This window comes from Papio anubis, chromosome 7, assembly GCF_008728515.1.
Source record: "Papio anubis isolate 15944 chromosome 7, Panubis1.0, whole genome shotgun sequence".
Taxonomy (NCBI): Eukaryota; Metazoa; Chordata; class Mammalia; order Primates; family Cercopithecidae; genus Papio; species Papio anubis.
The window spans coordinates 88,118,763-88,141,530 of record NC_044982.1 but is presented as its reverse complement, the minus strand read 5'-3'; the positions used below and the strand labels follow the sequence as shown (position 1 = coordinate 88,141,530).

The window sequence follows — 22,768 nt, the reverse complement described above, 5'->3', positions numbered from 1 at the left end:
CTCCATTCTGCTGGAAGGTTACTGTGCCGACTGACACATATCTGTGACGTGCTGGAGTTTTGGAGAAGTCCCTTCAACTGAGCTGAGATCATTTAGCATTTGGGAAAAATGACCAAAGCAATCATGGGTGGGTGTGTTTCATCTGCCCAAGACAGAAACCCCATTCTAAACCAGGCCAGGTTGAAGCAGGGTTTTCACCTGCTTACAGACTCCACCCCAGCCTCCAAGATGGGTGGGGACATCATGGCATCTCTGCCCATTGCCCAAAGGTGACTGGGCCAGGAATGGACAGGGAACACTGCTGGACCTATCAGAGGCTTCTCCAGGATTTTTAACCTGGGACCAGTGTAGAGGACTACGTGCTCGCAAACGAGATGTTCCCAATAAATCCTGCTCTTGCAAACAAAGCAGGACGTTTCTTCTCTGCAAACAGGAAGAACAAAGGAGTCAGCCGCAAACAGCAGACTCTGGGAACTGGTTAATGTTTAAGCATCTTGAGAAATCAGAAAGTTAGGGAAAGGTCAGAAAAACAACTCATGACATAAAAACAACTTGTGTCATAAAAACAACTCGTGTCTTGTGACGTAGTAAAATTCCACAAGCGTGTATAAAATAAAGCAGAGCGTGCTGCTCGGTGCGGCCGCCATGTTTGTCTTGTCTTGTGTTGTCTTGTGTGTTCATTCCGTTGTTCAGGAAACACACGGACCCCAACAGACCAGAGCTGCTGGGGCCAAGCCCTGAGGAGGGAGACTGTCCAAGAAAACCAGCCATTCAGGAGGAGAGAGGAGAGCCCTAGTGGGGCTGGAGAGCCTAGTTGTTGTTGTCCTGGAAAAAAGAAAGAATCCTGATAAAAAGGAGTTTCAGTGAAGTAAAAATGACAATAGGAGAGAGGGACTTTGTTCCCACACTGCTTCATGAAAAAATGATCATGAAATGATCATGATGGAATTAGCTCTAGAAGATATTTTCTTCTCCAAAATAGCCAATATTGAAACAATTTGGGCTAATGCTTTTATATCCATAAACATACTAGGGTCAAAAGCCCTCAGGGTTGAGATGGTGAATTCAAGATGTCCTGAGTTCAATAACTGAACACTGTCTCCCTCCTGGACCTCCCTCACTCCTTCCCACCCCACTGTGCCTCTGGACCCTTTAGCCTGTAGGATTTCTTACAAACTCTTAATATGCAAATAGCACATTATTCTTAACTTAAAAATCCCTTAAGTAAGACTACTTGCAACCCATGGTCAGCTTCCTTCAAGTTACTTTATGTTCTTGAAAGTAATTGAAAGTAATCCACTGCAACTGCTTTAAAATATTCTAGAACTCCAATTTCCCCCCTCTCTTTCCTTCCCTCAGGTTGGCCCGCTTCCCAGGATTCTGTCCTATAAAATTAAGTTAATGATATCTTCAGGATCAGCATGTCTTTGTCTCTAAATGTGGGAGTGTGTCTCCTCCAGGACTTGCCTTGGCCAGGCCTTCCCCTCCCACTCTGAGTCCCCTTCCCTCCCCGGGCGTGCAGTGCCAAGCCAAGGAGCTGGTTCAAGAGTAAAGAGTGGGCACCTCATGCTTGCCCTCTGGGGCTTGCTGCATGGACTTCTCTGCCCATTCTGGGTCAGGGGTGACATGGGTCCAGGTTAGTTGTCTGAGGCAGCACCAGGCAAGGAGAGATGTAGGATAACTCAGCCAAGAGGTGGCCTTTCCTCTAGGTAGCATCAATGAGCCCCATTTCCCTCTTGGCAGATGCTCCATAAATGGTGCTTCTGCAGTTCCCTCCCTCTTCCCAGGTATGGAATGGCCCCAGGAAGTCAGGCCAGGGAACCATGTGCATAGCCTCCAGGTGACAGCTACAGGCTGGAGGGTCAGCTTTCTGTCTCTGGCCTCTTTTCAACAGCTTATGAGATTTTCAGATGTCTCCATCTGACCCTCCCCACAAATGACATTTAAGAAGGACACACAGGGCTGGGTGCGGTGGCTCACGCTGATAATCCCAGCACTTTAGGAGGCTGAGATGTGCGGATCACATGAGTTCTGGAGTTAGAGACCAGCCTGGACAACATAGCAAAACACTGTCTGTACTAAAAATACAAAAATTAGCCAGGCATGGTGGTGCATGTCTGTGGTCCTAACTACTTGGGAGGCTGAGGCAGGAGAATCGCTTGAACCGTGGAGGCGGACGTTGCAGTGAGCCGAGATAATGCCACTGTACTCCAGCCTGGGCAAAAGAGTGAGACTCTGTCTCAAAAAGAAAAAAAAAAGACACACAATAGGCTGATGACTTGCCTTATTGTTCTGGACTTAGTGAGACAGACACAGAGACAAGAGGAAGGGAGGGAGGGAGGCACATAGACACAGATCAGAGTGACAGGAGTACAGGGAGCCAGGCAGGTCTGAGACTCAGAGATGGGCCCCAGTTCAGTAGGCTGCTTGAGTGACACCTGGGAACCAGGAAGCATCCTTGGGCCATGCTTAGCCAGAGAGCCAGACAGCTGGGCTGCAGAGCTGGCAGGGTTGGCAGGGTGAGTATAGTGGAAACCTTCCTAGACCTTGTCAGCCACAGGACAGTGTGCCCACTCCCTCCCAACCTGCCCCATTAGACATCTGTGTCCCAGGGCCGCCTCATTCCTGATCATGAGGGAATGCGGTTAAATTTGCAGAAATCTTGTCATCTGCTTGTTAAATGCAGCTTTTATTTAAAAAAAAAAAAAAAAAAAAAAAAGTAAGCTTACAATGAGATAAGTTGTATTAAAAGCAATTGTATTAAGAGCAAAGGTAAAACTCAAAACTCATCAAACCCATTGTTTCCTACTTATTTTACTCAATTTTACTATTGAGTTTATGTTTATTTACAATCTATCTGGTGTTTATACAGTGGAAACACCATATAATATGTACCATATAATACTGCATACCTCTCCCTAGCTTCCAGTGATGTCAAGTTGGTGAGACTGTTTACACCACAGAAACTTGCAAATACGATAAATCAGGGACTCCAACCCCCCGCCCCCGCCCCCCAACTCCTGCACTGCTGACTTCCTGGTCCATGAGTGCTTAAATTTGCTAATGTATGTTACATAAACAAGATAAAGCACAGGCAATACTTAGGGCAATCATGCTCCCCAAACTTTCCAGGACAGTTTCAATTTAAATATTCTGCCTGCGGTCAAACTGCAGGACCCAATCAGGTTTCAGAGCCAATGTCAGCCGCAGGGAGGCCACCTCGAAGTGAGTGCCTGACGCACAGACTTTCACCCGTCTCTTCGCCCCAGCCTCACAGCACCAGACCCTCATTTCATTAATCTCTCAAATTTAGGTCACAGATATCTCGAATTACCTCCTTATTTACAGACATCAAGATCTAATGCTAAAACCTGGAGGGGGACAGAACCAGCCTGTTCCAGGGCCAGACTTGAAAATAAATAATAATAAAATCCCCAAGCCTTAAGATGTCCGTTGCCTGAAACACGCAGTTTAGAGCTTGAAATTCAAGTGACTCACAAACCACACAGCTGGTGACCCTCCCCACCTTCCCTCTCAAGCTAATTGAATTTAAAAAAAAAAAAAAAAAAAAGAGTACTTAAAGAGGCCTGGTCTCTCCAAGAAGTAAACTCCATGTACTTCCTCTCCCCTGGGCTGGAGGCGCACTTGGCCACACAAGGCATATAAAAGCCCCTTTTGGAGAATTGCTCGTTTCCCACGTGGCTTCTGCAGTCAGTGTAATTTAAGAAACACACAACTCACGCACCCAGCACTGGAAGTCACAGTGGGTGCGCACCTAGAGAGGGAAGCTGGGGGATGCAGGAGTGTTTTTTCTCTGTGTTTAAGCCCCTGTGCTGACTTCTTGAGATTCCGAATACTTTCCACACACACAAAAGGTTGATCTGTACACTCAGGGCAAAAGGCAAGTCACACATTCTAAAGGAAAGTGCACAATCTAAAATGCTATCGGGAACGGAAGGGAGGATTTGGAAGGAGTCATGTCAAAATGGTCACCGTGTTCATCACACACTGGTAGGGTTGTGGGGCTTTCATTTTCTTCTTTATAGTTCTCTGAATTTTCCAGATGGTGTATGGTGAAGAGAGCTGGCATTTCTTTTATAGTTAGGGTGGGGGAAAATGCTGTTTGCTTGCTTGATTTTTTTTTTTTTTTTTTTTTTTTGAGACAGGGTCTCACTCTGTTGCCCAGGTTGGAGTGCAGGGGGTGCAATCTCAGCTCACTGCAATGTCCACCTTCCCAGTTCAAGCAATTCTCCTGCCTCAGGCTCCTGAGCAGCTAGGATAACAGGCGTTTGCCAACATGCCCAGCTAAGTTTTGCATTTTTAGTAGAGATGGGGGTTTCACCAAGTTGGCCAGGCTAGTCTCGAACTCCTGACCTCAAGTGATACTTTGGCCTCCCAAAGTGCTGAGATTACAAGCGTGAGCCACCGTGCCTGGCCTGCTTGCTTGATTTTTAAGGGGAGGCTGCTGTGGTGTCCTCTCTCTTTTCTGAGTGCCTCATGGGCTGGGGTCATTGGATGTTTTCCCAAGCGTACCCACTGGCTCCGTGTAAGCCCCTAGACTCTGTTTATTGCTTGAATAGCAACTGTGAGGGAGTTATGGGGCACCTGGTTCTTTTATACCCTCCTGCTCCGTGAGAGGGGCTGCTGGGTACCACGCCAATCGCTGTTGTCGTGTTTTCTCCTTTGCTAACAGCTATTCTGCGATTCCGCTTTTTCTTCATTCCGATCTAATTTTGATTGGAGTATTAATATGCTCAGCAAAAATACACTCACTTTTCCTGCCTCTCTGGCAGCTCATTGGCCACGTGGTCCAGATGTGGGGACGAGACCAGGCGAAGAGCTCTGCTGGAGCAGCCCTTTGCCCACCGTCCCTCCTCCATCCTGGCTGAAAAGTGTCCAGTTCTACGCTTGTCAGCTGCTCCGTGGCAAAGCGGGACCTGCCCTCGTCCGAGGGCACAACCAGTGGTTGTGTTTCCTGAGAAGAAAGCGTCTTACCTCAGGATGAAATCAGCTTCTATCTCTAGCCAAAAGGACAGTGCTTTTCTTGCTTCTCACTTCTGGGCTCTGTATTTCCGGGGCTCCTAGGACTGAGAGCCTCCCCAGACACACACAATTGCTGAAGGACCCTCTAACTGCTCAGATTAGGCCTCCCTAAGTCTTCTGAGGTTGGGGGCACAGAGCTCCAGGACATGCTCCATGAACAGGGGAGACCCTTCTTTGATTCATTGTTTCCTTCAGCAAATGCCCCTGGCCCAGGCAAGGTTCAATGCATGAAAGAGGCAATGTGCATGCTCTTGGAGAAGCAAAATAAACACGCAAGCAAACACAGGCATAGCGATTTCAGGTAATAAAAGTGCCATGAGGAAAAATGAGGGTAGTGAGATGGGAGTGGCCCTCTTAGCTCGGGTGGTCAGGCAAGGCATCGTGCTTTGTGATAGGTGACCAGGGACCCTATCAGAGTGAGGTAGCGAGCAATTTGAAAGTTTAAGGGGAAGACATCAGGCAATGGAGACCAAAGTCCTCAGGCCCAGAAGCAGAAAGCAAATAATAGTAAATGCATTGTGCAAATGCTGGACACTGGTTTTAGTGGTTTAGTGTTTTGTTTTTTGTTTTTTTTTTTTGAGACGGGGTTTGGTTCTTGTTGCCCAAGCTGGAGTGCAACGGTGAGGCCTCAGCTCACTGCAACCTCTGCCTCCCTGGTTCAAGCAATTCTCCTGCCTCAGCCTCCCACGTAGCTGGAATTACAGGTACCTGACACCATGCTCAGCTAATTTTTCTTTTTTTTTTTTTTGATTTTTAGTTGAGATGGGGTTTTATCAGGTGGCCAGGCTGGTCTCGAACTCCTGACCTCAGGTGATCAGCCCACCTCAGCCTCCCAAATTGCTTGGCTTACAGGAATGAGCCACCATGCCCGGCCTAGTGGTTTAAATATTTTACCTATTTAATCCTCATAGCAACCCTAAGAAATAGGTACCATTTTAATCCCCATTTTATAAAGGAAGAAACTACAAACCAGAGAGGCGAGGTCATTTGCCCAAGGCCACACAGCAAAACAACAAGCTATCACTTTTTTATTTCATAGATCCTACCACATGCAGTGGCTTATGCCTGTAGTCCCAGCAACCTGGGAGGCTGAGGCAGGAGGATCACTTGAGGCCAGGAGTTTGAGAGCAGCCTAGGCAACACAGCAAGACCACATTTCTACAATTTTTTTTTTTTTAATTAGTCAGGCATGGTGGCATGCAACTGTAGTCCCAGCTAATTGGGAGGCTGAGACAGGAATATCACTTCAGCCCAGGACTTCGAGGTTGCAGTGAGCCATGATTGCACCCACGTACTCCAGCAAGAACAACAGAGTGAGACCCCGACTCTATAACAACAAAATGAGCTATCATTCTTTATTTCACGAGTCCAAATACTGGACTCTGGGGTAATAAACATTCAGTCCTTCCTCTCAAATCGTAAGAACATAGCTCAGCCTTTTAGGTCAAGGAACATCATACCCCACTATTGTCTCCGTAGGAGCAGGTGATGAGATCAATCCTATTTTGCCACAATTCAAAATATTGGATGCCAACCAGTAAAATGTAAGTCCATTATTTAACCCTATTAAAACCCCTTCACCAGGCACGGTGGCTCACACCTGTAATCCCAGCATTTTGGGAGGCTGAGGTGGGCGGATCACAAGGTCAAGAGTTCGAGACCAGCCTGGCCAACATGGTGAAACCCCATCTCTACTAAAACTACAAAAAAATTAGCTGGGAATGGTGGCACACATCTATAATCCCAGCTACTCAGGAGGCTGAGGCAGGAGAGTCCCTTGAACCAGGGAGGCAGAAGTTGCAGTTAGCTGAGACCGTGCCACTGCACTCCAGCCTGGGCGACAGAGTGAGACTCCATCTCAAAAACAACAACAACAAAATCCCCTCAACTGTGTGGGCTGACTGGGTGGGCAACTATCTGGGAATTTAAAAAGTCTGAATCCTGGAATTTGTTGAGAGTGCAGCCTTTTTGCCTTTAAAAAAACAATTTTATTGTGATATAATTCACATAACGTTCAATTTACCCATTGAAAGTGCACAATCCAGTGACTTTTAGTCTATTCACGGAATTGTACATCCATCACCAAATTATAGAACATTCCATCACTACAAAGACAAACCTCATAGCCATTAGCAGTCACTCCTCATTCCTCCCTACCCCCAGCCTTAGGAAACTATGAATCATTTTTTATTTCTATGGATTTGCCTATTCTGGACATTTTACATAATTGGAATCATATAATATTGATCATTTTGTGTCTGGCTTCTTTCACTTGCCATAATGCTTTCAAGGCTCATTCATGTTGCAGGATGTATTGGTACTTCATTCCTTCTTACTGCCAAATAATATTGCATGATATGGATGGACCCTATTTCATGTGTTCATTCATCAGCCGGTGGTGTCTAGGTTGCTTCCACTTTTCACATTGTGAACAGTGCTGCTGTGAGCATTCATGAACAGGTTTCTGGGTGGACGTCTATTCTCATTTGTCTTGGGTAATTCCCAGGAGTTGAAGTGCTGGGCACATGGTAACTCCACGTTTAACTGATGGAGGAACTAGGATGCAGCTTCATGTTCTCAAGATATTTCCTGCCAACTACTGCACTTGCATCTGGGCAGTGCCCTTGACACCAGCCAGGAGAGGGAGGGGGTGCTACATCTCACGAAAATTGGTTGGCTTCCCTGGCCACCTCCTTTAGATGGTCAGAAACATCTTTATTTACTAGCAAATTAGTGGGAATGACAGGCTGTAATTCAGGTCACTGTATTGCTGGAAAGTATTTTAAAGGGCTGGCATTGTTTTGCCTTCTTTTGAAGTAGTAACCCTACACACACACACTCACACACACACAGAGCACCTCTGGGAATTCAGACCCTTGGAATGAACTGTGTGGTGTATTCTTGGTGACAGGAGAGAGTCAGATGGATATAAGTAGATTTCTTCCTTCATAAGCAAAGCCTACGTAGCATTGCTTCCACTTCCCAGGGTCCAGGCCCGTTGGTCATTTATTTGTTACTGCAGCCTTGCCTGAGTCAACCCAGGGTGCAGCCACCCGGGGTAAGTTCCTGATTGTGGGCACAGGGCTGCTTCAGAGCCAGGAAAGACCCAGAACAGGCTAGACAGGCTCTGCCTCCTCCCCACCCCCACCCCAGAGGTCCCGCGAACACGTGTGTCCTGTCCGTCTGCAGGGAGCCTGGGCCAAGGCCCCTCGGAGGAAGTGGGCCGGGCCTGGCCAGGTGCTCGCCCTCTCCCGAGTCAGGGCTGCACTTAGATGACGGCAGACTTCCAGGTGGGAAGTGCAACATCCTGGCGTTTTAGGGGCCCGTCCAAAGATCCAGATGTTTGGCGCCAACAACCCCCAAACCCGGGTGATTGAATCTGACACTTTTTTTTATAGAGTGTAGGCACAGCTGGCCAGAGGAAGCTTGTCTGTATCCATTTCTTCTCTCCAGCTCCAGTGCGCTCCCAAGTTCTGATTCCAGGCAACTTTTGGCAGCTCATTCTTTTATTCTTACGCTGGGAAAAACTCAAGAGTCCCCACCTCCCATTTCTATAAGAAGGGACACTGGGGGTCTGGCCTATTTGATGGAGAGGTGGGAAGGGAATGTGGATGAAATTAGTGCTATGGGAGACGGGGGTCCTGCACTGGATGGGGTCTCAATGACAGAACCTTTGTGGCCACTCTTATTTCTAGGGTTCCAGGACCATAATCCAAGTTCCACAGAACACCCAAAAGGCCCAGAGGCAATGCCTTAGGAGACCTCAGAGAGGGAGAGAGACCAGGAGAAGATGAATCTCTTTTTTTCCAAATCATTCTTCTCCCAACACCCCAGCATCCCTGGGGTCCCCAGTCTGGCCCCATAGGCAAACCACCTGTCATTCCCGGGACACACCTTGCACTCCCCACCTGTGCAGCTCTCCTCTTCTTCCTCACTGCTGACCCGTGGATCTTCATCATCTTTCTCAGCTCCAGTGCCCCTTCCTTCCTGCAGCCTTCTGGGAACACGCTAGGGGAGTAATTGCCTTTCTTCCCTAAGCCCTTGGACTAGGATGCATTTCTGTGGTGGCACACATCAGCTAGCAAGTCTCCCCATGGACAAGGATGGGCAATCACCTCTGCAGCCTCCACCCCAGCCCAGCGCCCTGGATATGACAGCAACACTTGCTCAGCAAAAGTTTGTTGACATGAAGTGAAATGCAAGGAGAATCTATTGGGGGTGAAGAGGGGTTCCCAGAGCCGTGAAGGAGGAGCCAATCTGGAGCCACCTGATAGGGCTAATGCTGCGAGAGGGACACCTGTAGTTTGGGGGCCCTTACACCTGCCTCCTCTGATGTGTTTAAAAAACCATTACAACAGCCCTTCATGCTAAAAACTCTCAATAAATTCGGTATTGATGGAACGTATCTCAAAATAATAAGAGCTATTTATGGCAAACCCACAGCCCACTGAATGGGCAAAAACTGGAAGCATTCCCCTTGAAAACTGGCACAAGACAGGAATGCCCTCTCTCACCACTCCTATTCAACATAGTGTTGGAAGTTCTGGCTAGGGCAATCACGCAAGAGAAAGAAATAAAGGTATTCAATTAGGAAAAGAGGAAGTCAAATTGTCCCTGTTTGCAGATGACATGATTGTATATTTAGAAAAACCCATAGTCTCAGCCCAAAATCTCCTTAAGGTGATAAGCAACTTCAGCAAAGTCTCAGGATACAAAATCAATGTGCAAAAATCACAAGCATTCTTATACACCAATAACAGACAAACAGAGAGCCAAATCATGAATGAACTCCCATTCACAATAGCTTCAAAGAGAATAAAATACCTAGGAATCCAACTTACAAGGGATGTGAAAGACCTCTTCAAGGAGAACTACAAACCACTGCTCAGCCATACTGCCCAAGGTAATTTATAGATTCAGTGCCATCCCCATTAAGCTACCAATCACTTTCTTCACAGAATTGGAAAAAACTACTTTAAAGTTCATATGGAACGCAAAAAGAGCCCACATTGCCAAGACAATCCTAAGCCAAAAGAACAAAGCTAGAGGCATCACGCTACCTGACTTCAAACTATACTACAAGGCTATAGTAACCAAAACAGCATGGTACTGGTACCAAAACAGAGATCTAGACCAATGGAACAGAACAGAGCCCTCAGAAATAACACCACACATCTACAACCATCTGATCTTTGACAAACCTGACAAAAACAAGAAATGGGGAAAGGATTCCCTATTTAATAAATGGTGCTGGGAAAACTGGCTAGCCATAAGTAGAAAGCTGAAACTGGATCCCTTCCTTACACCTTATACAAAAATTAATTCAAGATGGATTAGAGACTTAAATGTTAGACCTAAAACCATAAAAACCCTAGAAGAAAACCTAGGCAATACCATTCAGGATAGGCATGGGCAAGGACTTCATGTCTAAAACACCAAAAGCAATGGCATCAAAAGCCAAAATTGACAAATGATCTAATTAAACTAAAGAGCTTCTGCACAGCAAAAGAAACTACCATCAAAGTGAACAGGCAACCTACAGAATGGGAGAAAATTTTTGCGATCTACTCATCTGACAAAGGGCTAATATCCAGAACCTACAAAGAACTCAAACAAATTTACAAGAAAAAAACAAACAACCCCATCAAAAAGTAGGCAAAGGATATGAACAGACACTTCTCAAAAGAAGACATTTATGTAGCCAACAGACACAAGAAAAAATGCTCATCATCACCAGCCATCAGAGAAATGCAAATCAAAACCACAATGAGATACCATCTCACACCAGTTAGAATGGCAATCATTAAAAAGTCAGGAAACAACAGGGGCTGGAGAGCATGCGGAGAAATAGGAACACTTTTACACTGTTGGTGAGACTGTAAACTAGTTCAACCATTGTGGAAGATAGTGTGGCAATTCCTCAAGGATCTAGAACTAGAAATATCATTTGACCCAGCCATCCCATTACTGGGTATATACCCAAAGGATTATAAATCATGCTGCTATAAAGACACATGTACACATATGTTTATTACGGCACTATTCACAATAGCAAAGACTTGGAACCAACACAAATGTCCATCAGTAACAGACTGGATTAAGAAAATGTGGCACATAGACACCATGGAATACTAGGAAATCATAAAAAAGGATGAGTTCATGTCCTTTGTAGGGACATGGATGCAGCTGGAAACCATCATTCTCAGCAAACTGGCAAGAACAGAAAACCAATCACCGCATGTTCTCACTCATAGGTGGGAATTGAACAATGAGAATACTTGGACACAGGAAGGGGAACATCACACACTGGGGCCTGTTGTCGGGTAGAGAGAGGGGGGAAGGATAGCATTAGGAGACATACCTAATGTAAATGACGAGTTAATGGGTGCAGCACACCAACATGGCACATGTATACATATGTAACAAACCTGCACATTGTGCACATGTACCCTAGAACATAAGTATGAAAAAAAATCATTACATTGCCACTGTAAGAATTAGGAGATCGCGCTTAGGAATCCAGGTATTCAGTTTTTAGCAATAAATAAGTAAATAAATAAATTCCAGAAAGAGAAGCCAGAGACGATCAAGGCCTGCCCACAAGCCAAGGCCCCATCCTGATAACTCGTTTGAGTTTTTGAGTTTCCAGCCTGGGCCCAGTGGGTACCGAGTTTGGGATGCCCTGTGCTAATAGGTGCTGAGGAGAAGGCAGTTGCCTTGGGAATAGGCAGAAGGACAGGAATCTTTCCCAAATTTTACTTCAGGCCTGACTAGGATTTTATATCCACACCCGAGAGCTGCCTGTACCTTCCTACCATGAAGTGCCTTCTGAAGAGGGTGACAGGCCATCCCCTTTGCCTGGCATGCCCACATTCAGGTTCTCCCTCAGCCAGCAGCAAACCCGCTCTCAGGAACTCTGTGTAACATTTCTGGGATGTTCTCCTGCTTTCCAGAAAACCAGAGTGGGTGGCCTGCAGGAGTCCCCACAGGCAAGTGTGGAAGTGGTGACTGTCCCCAGCCGTCCCCTCCACAGAAGAGAGGCTCATGCCTTCGATTTCGATGTCCTGTCAATTTGTGTCCATACCAGTTCATTTAGTGATCAACTTAATTTATGTTAATTTAAAAACATAAATAACGCTTGAGCTGATGAATGCGCTCACTATGTTGATTGTGGTGATGGTTTCCTGGGGGTCTACCTATGTCAAAGCTACCAAATTGTACACTTCAGATAGGCATGGCTTGTTCTATGTCGATTATACCTCAGTGAGGCTGTTTAAAAAATAAAGGCAAGAGCCACCATTTGAATTTAGTGAAAAGGTGGATGTGGAAGCGTCCACACAGAGCCATGAGCCCCATTTAGCCAGTGATTCTGTGTGGATGGAGTGATTGGCGTTTGGGAGAGCAGGTCAGTAGTGACAGGCCAGGGCAGGGCACATCCCTCTCCCCCGGGCCCTTCCTGAGCTTCTTTCTCACCTTCCTTTTGTCCAGGGATCTTCCAGTCCCTGGTGGGTGTCAACAGCTCCCACCTGAAGAAGCAACACCCAGGGAGATCCTGTGTCCCAGAGGCCTCTCTCTGGAAGCAAAAGGCATGGGGAGACACACCCACATCCCTCCTTCCCTCCTCTATGCAGCCCCTCTGTCCTCTGAGAGAGGACTGCTGGGAGTGGCTGCTCACCACTGCAGCTGTTCCCAGGGGTTCTCAGGGCTCTGTTTCTGAAGCGCACAGTGCACACATCAGTAACAGTATCTACCAAATAACTTATCTAAAGAGATAAAGGAAAACAACTCTTTTTTTGTTTGTTTGTTTGTTTTTGAGACGGAGTCTCGCTCTGTCGCCCAGGCTGAAGTGCAGTGGCGCGATCTCGGCTCACTGCAAGCTCCGCCTCCCGGGTTCATGCCATTCTCCTGCCTCAGCCTCCCAAGTAGCTGGGACTACAGGTGCCCGCCACCACGCCCAGCTAATTTTTTTGTATTTTTAGTAGAGACGGGGTTTCACCATGTTAGCCAAGATGGTCTCGATCTCCTGACCTCGTGATCTGCCCACCTTGGCCTCCCAAAGTACTGGGATTACAGGCATGAGCCACCACACCTGGCCAAAGGAAAGCAGCTCTTAAGCTAGCAACAAAAGGTCACCTCTGTAGGGCAATCTCTATCTGCCCTGCCCCTGCTCATTCAGCCCCTCTGATGGGCCAGGCCTGCCACCAGCCAGAGGGGTTGCAGTGTTGGGCAGGCCTCTCCATTCTGGTCACAGTGGCAGCCTGGGATCCCTGCTCTCCATCTCCCTAATGAACTGTGATTCTCCTGGAAAGCATCTGTTTTCACAAAATGTAACCACAGAGGAGTGGGTGAATGGAGAGGGAGGGCCAGAGGAGCTCCCTGGGAAGGCGCCGGCAGTGCCCTCAAGGCGGGTTCACCCCTTCTGCAACCAGGGCTGCAAGGAGAGACAGGCAGGTCTCAGGCTGCAAGGCATACTGAGGCCTCCAACGGCCAGAGGGAGCTGACCCGCTTGCTCACCCTGGCTGGGGACCACACCCTGGCACATCCCACAGCACATCCATAGCACTCTATGTCGTGGGGAGGCTTACCCTGCTGTTCCCTGGAGCTGGTCCCCTCTTAGGGATGGTGTGCTCTTAGCAGGGCCATGGGACCCTCCTCAGGGGTCCTGGCTTTGTGAGGAAGAAAAAAAATTTGTCTTCTACCTTCTTATGTTCAGTGACTGAAGTCCTGCAAATTAAACTGACAAAAGGCAATTAACAAGAGAAAAGAACAGATTTAATTATATACATATGCAGGGGCATTCACAAAGAAATGTGACTCTCTGAGGTGGTTAGCATTTGGGGCCTGTGTAACATCTTAACAAAGAGCCATAAATTGTGGAGATGTGGCCAGGTGCAGTGGCTCATGCCTGTAATCCCAACACTTTGGGAGGCCAAGGCGGGCAGATCATGAGGTCGGGAGATTGAGACCAGCCTGACCAACATGGTAAAACCCCGTCTCTACTAAAAATACAAAAATTAGCTGGGCATGGTGGCACATGCCTGTAATCCCAGCTACTCAGGAGGCTGAGGCAGGAGAATTGCTTGAACCTGGAAGTCAGAGGTTGCAGCGAGTCGAGATTGTGTCACTGCACTCCAGCCTGGGCGACAGAGCAAGACTCTGTTTAAAAAAAAAAAAAAAAGTGGAGATGATGTGACAAGACAAAGGAAAAATGTTTTTGAGCTTCTAGGGATGGCAAATGTGGAAAGGGGAACATATGGGGGAAATAATGGAAGATAAGGGTTATTTTATTAAAGGTTATGACTATCCACTTTGGTGCCATCTCCAGTGATGAGTTGTGGCTTCTTTCTGGTACAGGAGAAGAGAGGGGGAACCCTTCACAAAAATGAATTTCTGGGCCAGGCACTGTGGCTCATGCCTGTAATCCCAGCACTTTGGGAGGCCAAGGCAGGTGGATCACTTGAAGTCAGGAGTTCAAGACCAGCCTGACCAACACAATGAAACCCCATCTTTACTAAAAATACAAAAATTAGCCGAGTGCGGTGGTGCATGCTTGTAATCCCAGCTACTTGGGAGTCTGAGGCATGAGGATCTCTTGAACCCAGGAGGCAGAGGTTGCAGTGAGTTGAGACTGCTCCACCGCACTCCAGCCTGGGTGACACAGTGAGACTCTGTATTAAAAAAAAAAAAAAAAAAAAAAGATAAATTTCTGCCCTCCCTTGAGGCAGATGGGAGCATGGGGAGTAGAGAGCTTTTTCTGCATCTGGCTGTTTCTCAATTGCCTTCAGCTCAAAATAATCCTTATGCCAAGGGGGCATCCTTTGGGGTGGCATATTCTGATGCTTTCACACTCCTGCCTCGGAGCCTGTGATCTCCCCATCATTCTGCCTTTGCTCCAGAAAGCCGTGCATGATGGTGCTGGGAGTCTGGCCACAGAGATGAGATTCCCAGCTTTGCCTGTCATCAGGGATGACATCTCAGCCAAGGCCAGCCCCCTTCCTAGGCCTCGGTTTCCTCTTCTGTAAAGCAGAGAGGAGCATGGTGCCTACCTCCTGGGGGGCAGTTAAGAGCACTCCACAAGAAGATAAGGTGAAATAACAGCCTGTGTGCACCAGGCTCTCCTTATATACTAGCTAGACGCTTCAGACAGAAAGCTACATTACAGAAAGGGACAGTGATGTTCAAAATGACTTCTGAGCCATGTAGCACATCACCCCCAAACACTGCCATGGATATTCTCTCACTGAATCCTTATAATTATTTTCTTTTATGGATGAGAACAGGAGAGCTTAGAGACATTTGATGCCTGGCCCAGGTTGCATAGCCCATGCCATGGCTCAGGCTCCCAGTTCTGCGCTGTCTCGAACCTGGGCTACCCTGCAGTGGCTCACTGAGAGGGTGAGTCCTGCTGTTCTGTGGATGGTGCCTGCAAGCCCCAGGGAGGTGTGGACAGAGGTGAGTTTTGCAAAGGGGTGGTGTTGCCCAGATCAGGGCTCCATATGGGCACAGGGAGTTCTAGAAGGTTGGAAATTCCCCAGAAGACAAGCTGAGGAAGGGAGACAGCAGCAAGGCCTGGAGGGAGGCCAAGGAGGCAAAAGACGACAGGATCAGAAAAAGGCAGGCAGGAGGCCAGGGCCGGCTGCAGCAGAGGGGCAGATTCTGTGAGGCCAGCTGCTGAGGGTGCAGGGTGCAGAGCTCGATGAGACCCAGGATGGTCAGTGCAGAAAGCCCGTGCCCCGGAGAACTGGAGGAGGCCTGGCGCATCTCCACTGCTGGCAACTCCTTAGAGGCACTGGCTCAGCAGGAAGAGGAGGCCAGCCAGACACCGGGGCAGGTGGGGTGAGCACACAGGGAGCAGCGGGGAGCCAGACGGGGGTAGAAAAAGAAGCTGGCGCTAACCATGGGCAGAGTATCCTCACATTTGGTCAGCTACACATGGACGAGGACACGTGGCTCTCAGGTCTGGTGATCCCAAGCTCTGGGGAGGGCTGGAGCACAGGGGGCTCTCTCACTGCTGGTGAGAAGAGAAACTTCCCGGCCACGCAGGGGCAGCGTCTGCAGCACCTACCAAAGTGAAGAAACCCAGTTCCACCGGCAGGTACATTTCTGACAGGCACTGTGCACAGGTGCACCTGGAGACAGGATATTTATGGAGCAACCTTCCTAAGAGCCAAAGATCAGAAGCAACCCCAAGTCCATCAATAACAGAAGAGAGAAAGCAATGATTGTGTTCATGTAATGGGCCATGCACGGAACTGCAATAGGTAATGAGCAAAGACCAGGCAATGAAATAGAAGGATCCCCCAAACACGCTGAGCAAAAGAAATCAGACGCTGACGAGGACATGCCCAGTGATCCCAGGGGCAGAAAGAGGCCCAACTCAACTCTGGTGCTTAAGTGAGTTGCCCCAGGTCCCAGGGCTGGTCACGGGCACTACTGACTTTCAGCTCAGGCCAGTGTCAACTTGAGTGTGTGTGTGTGTGTGAATGTGTGTGTGTGTGTAAGGGTGTGAGTGTGTGTGAATGTGTGTGTGACTGTGTGTGTGAATGTGTGTGAGTGTGAATGTGTGTGAGAGTGTATGTGTGTATGTGAGTGGGTGAGTGGGTGAGTGTGTGTCAATGCGTGTGAGGGTGAATATGTGTGTGGGACAGTGTGTGTGAGTGTGTGTGTGTGTCAATGATACATATGAGGTGAATATTATTGTGTATTAAGGAGAGAAGTGTGTAATGGAGTGCTGGGTGGGTGTGTAATGTGTCAATGCACGTGTGAGGTAGATATGTGTGTGTGGAAGAAGTGTGTGTAGGTAGGTAGGAATTATTATCCAAAATACATATGAGAATTGGAAAATATAATAATACAATAGGAAGATGATGTAATGAGATGGTAGGTTCGTGAAAGTGTAATATGTCAAAAATGCATTAATAACGAAAGGTAAAATAATAATGTAGGAAGTGTGAGTAGAGTAGTGTGTGTAGCATGTATCAGAAAATACATGTAAAGGGAGTGATAATAATAATGTAGAAATTAGCCAAGAATTAATAATGAAGGGAATAGAGTAGGTGTATCAATACATATGAAATTGAATATGTGTATGTGGAGAGGAGGAGTGTGTGTGTGAAGTAGGTAGAATTATGTCTCAATCATTAATGAAGGGTATGAATATATGGGAGAGAATTAAATATGAAATTGTGTAGAGCAAAATTATAAGGTAGGTGGGGTATTAAATAATCAATACTTGTAGAGGTAGATATATTGTGTAACAGGAGGTGGTATGTAATGTGAATGGTGAAGAGTAGGTAAATTAATATTATATCAATAATGCGTGGCAAAGAGTAAATAATAATAATGGGAAATTATGGGGAAGTATATGTGATGCGTGTGAAGTAAATTGTCGCATCCAAAAATATGTAAAGAGAGAGTAGATGTAATGTGGCAAGAGATTATGTGTGCATAATATATAACAGATATATTTCTGATGGGGAAGTAAATTATGGAAATTGTGTGTATCCAATACATGAGGTAGATAATGGCCATGTAACGAGAAGTATATGTGATAGAGTGAAGTCTGGTAAAGTGGGTAGGTGAATATGAATGTCATCCATCAATCATCGTGTAAGAGAGGTAAAGATAGTAACAACCTTAGGGGAGAAGTGTAATAGCAGTGGGGAAGTATGTGGCGAAATTGGAGTGAAGTAGGTAGGTAGATGTATTAATATCCATCGTGTGAAAAGGTAGATATGTGTGGGAGAAACAGCAGAGTGTGTGTAATACAGATAGGTGAGTAAATTACTGGAATAAGAGTATCAATCACGTGTAAAAGAGAGTGATGGAGAAATATATAATGAGGAAATTAATGGTAATGTGAAATTAGGTAGAGTAAGAGTGGGGTAATGTGTATCCATCGTGTGAAAGTGGAATGGTGTGTATGAGAGAGCAGCAAAAGAAATTATGATGGAGTAAATGTATACTCAGCCAATACATGTAAAAGTGAATAATGACAACATAGGAGAAATGTAAAATGTAACCATCAAATTGGAAGCAGAGTAATATATCGTAATACTTATGAAAGGCTGAAATATTAATGGAGGAGGAGTGTATGAAGTGCTTTAATTAGGTAGATGGAGTGGAATTAATATCGAAAATGCGACAACCAAAGGGATGAAATAATAATGTGTAGGAGGAAATTATAGAATATGTGTGAAGGAATTAAAATTGAAATTAGGTAGGTATTATGTCAATACATGTGAAGGTGAATATTAATGTAAGAGAGGAAGGGAAATTATTAATGTGTGAAATTGAGCCAAGAGTGGAGTGTATTATCCAATGTCCATGTGAAAGAGTAGAATAATAATGCTAATCCCAAGAAGGGGAGAGGAAGTGTGGAATTAATAATATGACAGGTAGTGATGCATTGGAATTATTAACTTATCCATCTTGATAATGTAAAATATATATATGGAGTAATGTGTAATAGTATCCAATATACTATATAATGTGAAGTGCGTAAAGATATAATATATGAAAGAAAATTAATATGTAGAATTAAATGTGAAGTGCATTCAATGTATATGGAATAATTAATGTAAGAGTGTATGTATGAATAATATACTTATAGAGAATAGTGTAGTAATATGTGAAAGAGAGAAGTGTATGATGGAAATTATATGTAAGTAATCCAGCATTATGTCTGAGTGTGAATGTGTGTGTGAGAGTGTGTGTGAATGTGTGATTGTGTGTGTGTGTGTGAGTGTGTGTGAGTGTGAGCATGCAGGTGTGTGTTCTGTGCGATGTTAGGTTAGGCAGGGCTGTCTCATCAGGCCTCCAGCACAGCTGTTAGGGGCTGAATTGTGTTTCTCCCAAATTCATGCACTGAGACCCTGAACCCCCAATTCCTCAGAATCTGACTGTATTTGGAGACAGGGCCTTTAAAGAGGCAGTTAGGTTTAAATGGGGTCGTTAGAGGCCCTAACATGATCTGACTGGTGTCCTTACAAGAAAAAGAGATTAGGACACAGACAGGCACAGAGGAAGGATCACATGTGGACATGGAGAGAGGGTGGCTGTCTGCAAGCCCAGGATGGTCTCAGAGAAACCAACCCTGCTGATGCCTTGATTTTGGGCTTCCAGCTTCCAGAGCTGTGAGAAAAATTAAGCTGTTGCTTAAGCCTCCCATTCTGTGGTATTTTGCTATGGCAGCCTGAGCTGGCTGAGACACCAGCCTCCAGTCCTTCAGGGCTGGGAAGTGAGTGGGTCCCACATTCCTTCTCGTCCTCTCCAGCCCACCCTTAACAAAGGTTTTGCCCCAGGGAGGAGCCTCACAGGTCACCTGGCCAGATGGCCTCTCTAGACCCAGGTGAGGATCGGCCTGCTAGAGCTCACATGGCCCCTGGTCGGCCTACTGCCATCCCTGAGGAAGAAGGCTTCATGTGACGGGGTGGGGAGCAGACCTGGGTGGGCGTCATGAGCCCACAGAGAAAGATTCTCCGTCATAGCTACACAGTAGAGTCCTGAAACTCAAAAACATGCCCCTGCTTGGGTCTCCCCAGAGCAATTAAGGCAGAACCAGGGAATGGCGTCCAAGCCCATGCGCTCGCTTTGTAACTTCCCCTAATGTGCAGCCAGAGCTGCGGCGCCCACTGAAGGGGCATCACGGACACCTGGAGGCGGCTGTGGCTCCTGCCGCCTGGGTGCGCTTCTAGTGCTGGTCGAGCGTGCTCCTGATGCCAGCCTGTAGGCTTCCCTCCGTCTTATTGCTAAATCCTCCTTGAGCAATCGATGCCATCCACCTGACTTTCCCGGAGAAACCCCTCTGTGACTTTGCTCTCCATATGGAAATTGTGTGCCGTTTCTGTTGTCACTGATTTCTCCAGACATGTTGAACACGGGCTCGGGTCCCTCCCAGCACCACACCTGTTGCCTTCCCCACACACCCAGATGGGATGAGGTCAGCTGCTCCGGGAGCCATGCAAGAGCCCAACGTGCCCAGGCTCCAGCTTCCCCCACACGACTGCACCCAGCGCCAGGCTGGGGTGGTGTCCATGCAGAGGCGGCAGCTGCTGTGGGGAGCCAGGCAGTCCGGGGTCTAAATCATGGCCCTGCCACTGACTAGTGGAGTGGTGGGGGTCAAGCAGCCTCGCCCAGTGAGCCTCAGTTGATTCCCGTGTAAAGTGGACCAGCGGCACCCAGACCCTGGCTTTGATACAGGAGATGTGGTATGTGCCTGGGGCAGGCAGCAAGAAGCCGGGAGAGGCCTTTGTTACTTTACCTTTTGCCTCTCTTGCCTTGCACCCTTTTGGCATCCTGTGATCAGAGGAGATTCCAATGTTGCTAAGGAGGCTTCAATCACAGGGATCTCCCCTGGCGGTTCCCTGCCAATCTCTGGAAACTCCCTCTCCTGCTTTTCCTTCTGAGAATCTCCAGAGTCAGTTCGTGCAAGGCTCTGCCAACCTCCAAGCATGCCCCAGGGCTGGGATGAGAGGGAATGGGGAGGGAAGGGGCTCTGCGCAGGTGGTTGGGCCACTCATCTCTCTGCTCCTGCTGCTTCCCCTGCAGCAGTTCGGGATCCCACCAAGGGGCTGCACACTGCACCTTGCCTTCTTGCTCACCGGCATCGGATGCACCAGAAGGAAGCAAGCTCAGCACTGCCCACATGCTGGGCCTTTGTGTGAATTACAGAAGGCGCCCCTCTGGGCAGCACCAGCCCCTGGCATGGCATGGCAAAAGTGGCATGGGCTGGATTTCAGGTCCAATTTGCCTCCTAGCTGGGCACATTTGGCTCAACACAACTACACAACTGAACAGAACAACCCTGAAGACAATTGCCATTCAGTCATCACCCAGAGAAACCATTTATAGCAAGGGAAACAGCAGCTCACTGCAAAGCCTGATTCTGCAGTGTCTCTTCCCAAGCCTTGCATCTAGAGCATGAACTCCTGGAGGGAGGTGATGGCCATGGGATTCATCCCTGCGTTTCCTCTCTGCCACACAGAGAGTGGGGTGCTGCACACGATGGGGACTCAGAAGCAACAGGCTGAGCCAGTGCTTACATTGTGGCTCTGTCCTTACTGTGCGGGCTTTCTGGGTGATCGTGCCTTTCTCCGCTCTGTGAACAGTCAAGTTAGCATCCCTTAGCAGATGCACAGGACCTAGAAGACTGTAGGCAGATGCAGCAATATTGAGGCAGAGGCCACCAGGCAGGCTCCTGGATGCCTCGGGTAGAGTTCCAGAATGAAATGCCTGTGAATGTGTCTCCCAGGACAGCACAGGGTTTTACTCGCAGCTTCCCCTTGAAATCTGAACTCTTCTCTTCCTGCTCACCTCCACTCTCTTGGCTATGATGCCCTACCCATTCATTGATTCTGCCAGCAAGCATTGAGCACCTACTATACATGCTTGGAGGAGCTCACCATAGGGGAAGGGGAGTTAGAGAGGGAGCCATCCTCCCAACTGACAGAGGCAGAAAGGAATTTAGGAAAGGCAGTTTTCTGGAAGAAATACAGCCTCCACTTGGCAAATGGCTGCTATGCACCAGGCCCTATAACAGGAGGGCCGCAGAACTCAGCCAAGGGAATCTTTGCAATTGGCCTGTACTGTGGCCTGTCCATGCCCAGAATAGCAGGGGACCAGCCCTTGTGAATGGAACGGAATCAGACGGGCTGATTCCAGAACTTGTGTCTTTCCCAACATCTCTCCCTACTCTCTGTCCACCACCCACCCCCTACCCTGCCACTCACCATGTTGTGGTTCTGTTACCTCCAGTTCTTACCCAGCCAGCGGGGTTTTGGTTGGGTCAGGAACAGCTGCCCTCAGTGTCTGCCCTCCTGTCCTCCTCACAGGAGCTGGTACTGTCAGCCTCCCTCTGTGCCGGGAGGGCATGGCCCCTCACCTCCCAGCACCCTCGCTCCTTGCCAAGAGGGGCAAGTCTACACGGGAAGGGGATGGGCTTGCCCTCCCACATCTCAGGCTCCAGCAGGAAAGGGCACAAGAATAGTGTAGGATCTACAAAGTGGCCTGAGACTGCTGCCCTCTCATCATCTGCCTACTGTGGGTGGATGACTTGCCACACTGTATGGGTTGTGATTTCCTCAACATCTCCATGAGGGAAGAGGTGCCATCCATGTTCTACAGACGAAGAAACTGAGAGGCAAGACAGGGATGGGATACCCTTGCCTCACGTCACCAGGTGGCTTGGAGCCACATCACACTGTATCCTTGAACTTCACACCATGTGCTGCTTTCTCTGCGCCTCCTCCCTGCATCCAACCACCCTGGATGTGGAGGAAGATCAAGATCCTGAGGGACCAGGGTGCTTCTGACAGAGGAAGGCCACGATTTCCTGACCATCCTTCCATGCCTTGGAAGACAACCTTTGGAGCCAGTCAGCTGGTGACAGGAACAGGACTACTAATATCTTAGTGCTTTCATTTCCTCATCTGCAGAGTGCAGGTAACTGCACCCAAGTGCTGGAAGATCTGGATGGGGAGACCTCAGCCAGCTGAGTGAGGTGCGCAGCACACACATAAGTCGTCCAGAAGCAGTAGATAGAGGAGCATGAAATGCAGCATCTGCTGTCAGGCAGGTACTTTTCACAGCAAGAGCTCCCTGACATGTTCCTTTTACATGGGCCCCCATCCTAAATCATCCCTCCCTTAATACGGCTCAAGCCACAGGCATTTAGCAACTTCCTTTGCCTCATGACCATAGATGTTACCTCTCATATCATATTCCA

At 47.7% G+C, this 22,768-nt stretch overlaps 1 pseudogene; it reads right to left on the bottom strand.

The window, feature by feature from the left end:
• Positions 1 to 14,742: 14,742 nt before the first annotated feature.
• Positions 14,743 to 20,691, bottom strand: LOC108586649 (annotated as a pseudogene).
• Between the last annotated feature and the right edge of the window lie 2,077 nt (positions 20,692 to 22,768).